General features: G+C 41.1%; 1 long non-coding RNA gene across 1 annotated transcript in view; it reads left to right on the top strand.

The window, feature by feature from the left end:
• The window catches only part of LOC115065001, a 4,315-nt gene extending 483 nt beyond the window's left edge, over positions 1-3,832 (top strand). Inside the window, exons 2-4 of the long non-coding RNA XR_003844805.1 lie at positions 414-578; positions 3,136-3,231; positions 3,754-3,832. This is a non-coding gene — a long non-coding RNA (uncharacterized LOC115065001). The remainder of the gene's footprint in view (positions 1-413; positions 579-3,135; positions 3,232-3,753) is intronic.
• The last annotated feature ends 2,168 nt before the right edge of the window (positions 3,833-6,000 follow it).

Genomic DNA, 6,000 nt, shown 5'->3' with positions numbered 1-6,000 from the left:
GGGGTGGTGGGAGTGACCTCTGTGTTAGCCTGTATTTAGCTGCCTGAATTCAAAGTGTGCTTCTGTGTCTGAAGAGCTAGTTTTGTACTTCAGGAATGGAGAAGCTTGTAAGGACCAGGATTGCCTGGGCAGTGGGGGTTGGGTGAAGGTCTTTGCCAGGGCGTTCACTTTCCAGCTTGCTGGTGGAAGCATTGACACTTTAAATGGGTCACTCTCATGTGGCTGTCACTGGATTTCTCAGTACGTTTAGGCAAGTAGATATCTGGCTCTTTCTGTACTTTATATGCCTGTCTGTAAGGGACTTCAAGACCACTGAGAAAGACCACCAAACAAAACTGTGAATTAAAAGGTAAAAACCAAACCAACAAACCAAATGAAACAGCTTTATTTAGAGCCACAATCTCCTTTGCCAGTTTGAGACCTGCTGCAAGAGGGAAGATGGGGGTTGGAATTCTTCAAGTCACACACCACAAATGTCCAAATTCTGGGGAATTTCTACTACATGAGACATCATCATACTTTCTGTTTTCTGAGCAAGCAGCAGGTAATAACGATTAAAGAAGCAGAACGCACGTTCGGTGAGTATTGTTTGCTGTTTGTTTTCGTTTGTTGCGTCGTACAGTACAACAGCGTAGTTGGAAATGGAGCTCCTTCTTTTAACCATCGCGCATGCAATTCCTCTTGTCTTGATTCGAGGTGACAGAAGTTGCTAGGTTTAGGGGGCGGGTCCTGTAGGGGAGATTTGGGTGTGTGGTGTTTATCTATCTCACTTTCTATGGAATAAATTGTGGATGCAAAGATGGTTCACTAGGATTAGGAATCCCTCAGGGAACTGTTTAATTCCTCACTTGAAAGTAGCTTGACACCCATTCTTTTGCTGAAAGGATATTGAGCTGTTTCTCAATATAGGATCAGTTAAAAATCTCCCTAAATAGAACAAGAGATAAAAATTTTCCTCAGGGGTAGTAATTTAAAGCATGGGATTGTAAAATCTGTCACAAGGTATTAACAAAGGACACCAGAGGTGCCCTCATTGTAAGACTGCACACACACTGCCTGTTTCAATCCTTGGCCCTTGGTCAAACTCTTTCGTAAATGTACAGTTCAGATTTATGGATTTTGTGAACGAACTGTCTGTCCTGACTGACACCTATGGTTGAACCCAACAGCTATTTTCCCAATAAATTTTCTGTGCTTCTGAATATCATGGCTTCTTCAGTCTCTCTTACTGGAGGGACTGGGGGATCCCTGAGCTTTGTATTGCTTGTCCTAGAAATGTTAATCTTATAATGAGGGGTGGAAAATAATAGAAACTCTCAACTCTCCCTGTTCCACCAGAGACTGTGATGTTGATGTGAACCCCTTTCAGGATGGAGACATGAGCTGGTGTCAGGCCTGATGTGGGCTTAGGGATCTTTGTGATTTGAGGGGTCGTGAAGGTCTGTGGAGGGAGCTCTACTCACCTGACAGACTGTATGCATTTCTCTCCATTCACAACCTTGTGTTCCAGGCTTCTGTATAGTTCGGTATTTCTGTTCAGTCAACTCTGTCACTGAATGTGGCATGCAGGTTCTGGGATGGCCCTGTATAGTCTTATGGAAGTGTTTCTTCAATACTTATACTATGACATAAACATTGAAAATGGAATTGAGGAGCTCTGGGTCAAACAGGGCACATTGCAGACTCTTCACCCTGTCTGTTGTGTGGTTTCTGTTTTCCCCACTTTTCAGTCAAACCAATTGTTTGTGACCAGTTGGTTTATGACACTGAAGTCTATTTATAGTCTATTTATTTATATTATTATTAATTGTTTAGATTAACAGTGTGGAATCATTCATATGGGAGTGTTTCTTCAGTACTTACACTGTGGAGAGCTTTTGGAACCTCTTGGTAGGAACCTGACATTGGCCAAGGACAAGGAAATGGGATTCAGCAGGAATTTGACATTAGGCCATGACAAGGAAGTAAGCTCGGGCAGAAATCTAATTTTAGGCTAGAACAGGGAAGTAGGCTTCAGGCATGCCTATGAATTTGGGTTAGTACCGGGAAGTAGGCTCAGATACCTTGGTCGTCCTGATTAGCCCTTAGAAACATTGTTCAAGGGAGAGAACATGGGACTTTGTTTATTGCCTTGTTTGTTCCTCAACCTAGAACTGACTTTATTACTTGTATGTAATTAAAATGGTATAAAAGCAGATTGTGAGAAAATAAACTCACCTCAACCTTAGAACTGGCTGGGGTCATGCTACAATGTTGTCTAATTATCTTTTTTTCTTTTTAATCCTCACTCCTGTGCTGGAGAACCTGTTGACTGACTGAGCTGGCTTATTCATTATACTACAGCATAAACATTAAAAATGGTATTGAGGAGCTCTGGGCCACTCAGGTTCCTATGATTGGCACATTGTCAGCTCCTCATCCTGTCCTATTGGTAGTTTCATCTATTGCCACTTCACTTCAGAACGGTGTTTGTGAGCTTGAGACTGGCTCCTGACATTGAAGTCTATTGGTATTTATTTTATTATTAACGGTTTTAATTAATTAACAGTGTGGAATCATTCACTGGTTTTCATTTCAGGAAATGCTGTCATTCAGGGATGTGGCTCTAGATTTCTCTCCAGAAGAGAGGGAAAGCCTAGAACCTGCTCAGTGGGATCTGTACAGGGAAATGATGCTGGAGAGTTGGAGCAACCTTGATTTCCTGGATGAGAATTGCATCCATACTGAACTCTTTTTCACCATCAATGTGTAGCCTTCTATTATATTTCATTCTATTATATCCTTCCTTTTAAGGATATATTGGGGAGACTGTGTATAGCTTAGAAATATCTTGCTTTTCTCTCTGTGTCTGTAGCTTGTCAGTTTGTTTCCTCCCCTCTAGTGGGAATCTTAGAAAGGTTATTTGTGTATTTCACAATTCAATTATTGTTTCCCCTTTAAATGAAGGTCAGAATCTGCATAGTGTAACTGCCTCCACAGTATTCCAATTATACCAATCAGAAAACATGTAATGAATTAATTTTTTTATGATTTTTTTTTTATTCCAATGTCTCTTTTCTTACCAGCATTGTACTAGTAGAGCCTATCCCAGGAGAAGAACACTCAAACAGTGTTGTTCTTCTTTTTAACAAACAGGTCTTGCCATCACTAAGCCATACTTGGTAACATGTCTGGAGCAAAACCAAGGGTCTTCAGGTGTGAAACGACAAAGAGCAGCCACTGTGCCTCCAGGTGTGTAGAAATGAGGGCATCAGATGAAAGATGAGACATCCATAGATACAACAGAAAGCCAGCATCCACCGTGAGCATTGAGATTATGTCGGAGTAGACATTGTTTCTAAGTATTACCTTTCATTTCTTCTGCTCTGATGTAAAGAGGTCCCTCAAACATTTATAATTGTATCCCTCAAACATTTATAATTGTATGTCTACGCTTGTATTTGCTCTCTGATGAGCTCTACTTATTCTTAATGAGTATGCAAAAGTCCTCATTTTGTTGAGTATACATTATAATGCAAGCCATAGGGAGATGCCACGCAAGGCTAGTCAGACTCAGGTGAAGAGCAGGCAGACCCAGAAAGACCTTTCCACGCTGCAGCTGTTTTGACTTGGGAGACGTTTTATGCATGCATTTATCCTCCTTGGATTGGAGTTTAGCTTCTAGTGCCTTCTGCAGGTTGTATCTGTGGATAGATATTAGTAAAATCTGACCTTGACATGGAATATCTTGTTTTCTACCTATGTCTGTGGTAGGCTTGGATGGCATCCATGGTCCCTTAGAGTCTGACGAAGACCAGCTTTGGGAACGCCTTAAAGAGACAGACGCTGGTGGCAAGTAGCAAAGCTTTACTGATTTTTTTCAGCTTATAAACATGGGGTATGACTTTGCAATTTTTGCTCAAAAAACAACACCTTTACTCAGTTAGACTTAACACACAATATTATCATACTTTGATTCATTTTCTCATAATAAGAACTTCTTCAGAAGTAGGGACTGTTTATCAGCAGTCCCAAGGACATCCTCCTTTCAGGCAAATATTAACTCTTAACTAGGAACAAGGAAAAACACTGGCTCACAGAAAGTTATGTTAGGACATCCCTCCCTTCCAGGAGGGACAGCCCCTGAACTTTCCCCTAGTTGACTGCTCTGACCCTTTCAGGCCAGAACCAAAGGGAAGCCATTGTTCTCCTCAAGAGTCTGCCAGACATCTGTCTGTCCATGCCCTTCTGGATCTAAAGCCTCTGTTTAGAAGTCAGGTGTAATTCTAGTAGCTCTCCCTGTATATGTTACTTGGCCTTTTTCCCTTGCAGCTTTTAATATTCTTTCCGTGTTCAGTATGTCTAGTGTTTTGATTATTATCTGGCATAGGGACTTTCTTCTCTGGGCCAATCTATTTGTTGTTCTGTAAGCTTCTTGTGCCTTTAAAGGCATCTCCTCCTCCTAAAGTTTGGAACATTTTCTTCTATGATGTTGTTAGAAATATTTTCTAGGCCTATGTGTTGGGACTCTTCTCCTTTTTTTCTATTCCTATCTTTCTTAGGCTTGTTCTTTTCATGGTGTCCCATATTTTCTCCATGTTTTGTGCCAGGAAATCTTTAGGAACATTTTCTTTGACTTCTTTATCAATTTCTTCTATTGTACCTTCTACATCTGAGATTCTCTCTTGTATTCTGCTGGTGATGCTTATCAAAGGTAGTTCCTGTTAACATGCTTTAAATCTCCTGTCTCCAGGATTCCCTCTGTTTGTGTTTTTTTTATTTCTTCCATTTTTATTTTCAGGTCTTGGAACAGTTTCACTCATTTCCTTTATCCCTTTGTTCATGTATTTATTTAATTATATTGGCTTTCTTTAACATATGTATTGATTTCCTTCAATTTTTTGTGTTTTCATGAATTTCTTTAAGGGATTTATTCATTTCTTCTTTAAGGACCTCTATTATCTTTATATAGTTGGATTTAAAGTCTGTTGTTTGTGCTTCAGCTGTGTTGGAATATTCATGGCTTGCTGTAGTAAGATAGCTGAGCTCTGGAGGTGACATATTGCCTAGGTTGTTGTTTTGTCCTTACACTGGCCTCTAGCCATCTGGGTTTGGCACAGTTATGAGTTTTGGTCTTGGTTTCTGCATTTGTCTTACTTAATGGGGTTTTTCTCTATAGTATCTATTTCCTCTCTGGTCTTCTGGCCTAGGTGGCCTGTGTTTATGGTGACAGGTGAGTCTACTGGTTCCCTATGGTGCCTCCAATGTGGTTTTGAAAGACTGGGTGACCTCTAGCCTTCTGGCATGGCCTCTGGGCTCAGGGTGCTCACTTTGTTTGGGGAGGGTCTGGGGTTTTTCCTGGGTTCCAAGTTGTGTCCCCTGCTTCTGCAAGGTTTATGGGCTGAGATATGGTGATGAGGGGAATGTGAGCTGTTTGGGCAAAGCTGTGTGGGCTTTAAGGAGTGTTTCTGGCCTGTAGGCATGGCCTTATCTTGGGTTCTGGGTACCAGCATGGCCTCTACCAAAGTAGGGGGCTTCTGCTATAGATATAAGCCCTACAATTTAAATTTAAGAAGTAAAAAGCTTTTATTCATGAAATTTTGTCATATTATGAATATAAACATGGTGCTTCCAGTTATGTTAGAGCTAGTAAAATGCTTTGTTGCAGTCTAGTCACTAGACCTGTAGGAAGCATGTCTCCATTTAACATGAGTCCAAAAGGAAGAAGGGAACACATGTCCCCCTCTTCAGGTCTCCTGCTGATTTTTTTTTTTTTTTTAGACTTCTTCTTGTGTGTATAGGGCTATTGGCTTCCAGATTTGTTCAGTAGGCATTGAGTACAAAGTGATTCCAGTGGGTGTCTCCACTGCTTGAAAGATTTAGAGTGTCATCCTCCGCAGCATGAGAGAATCCATCCTCCTGTATTGAGAGGCTTGTGGAGTAATTCATCTTTCCTACAGATAACAAAAGCCTGGTCTGGCTTACAGGTCAGAGGGAGACAGGAGCAGCAGATGCTGGCGA

Source organism: Mus pahari, chromosome 11, assembly GCF_900095145.1.
Source record: "Mus pahari chromosome 11, PAHARI_EIJ_v1.1, whole genome shotgun sequence".
NCBI lineage: Eukaryota > Metazoa > Chordata > Mammalia > Rodentia > Muridae > Mus > Mus pahari.
The sequence above is the reverse complement of the archived record's forward strand: the minus strand, read 5'-3'. Positions and strand labels throughout refer to the sequence as shown.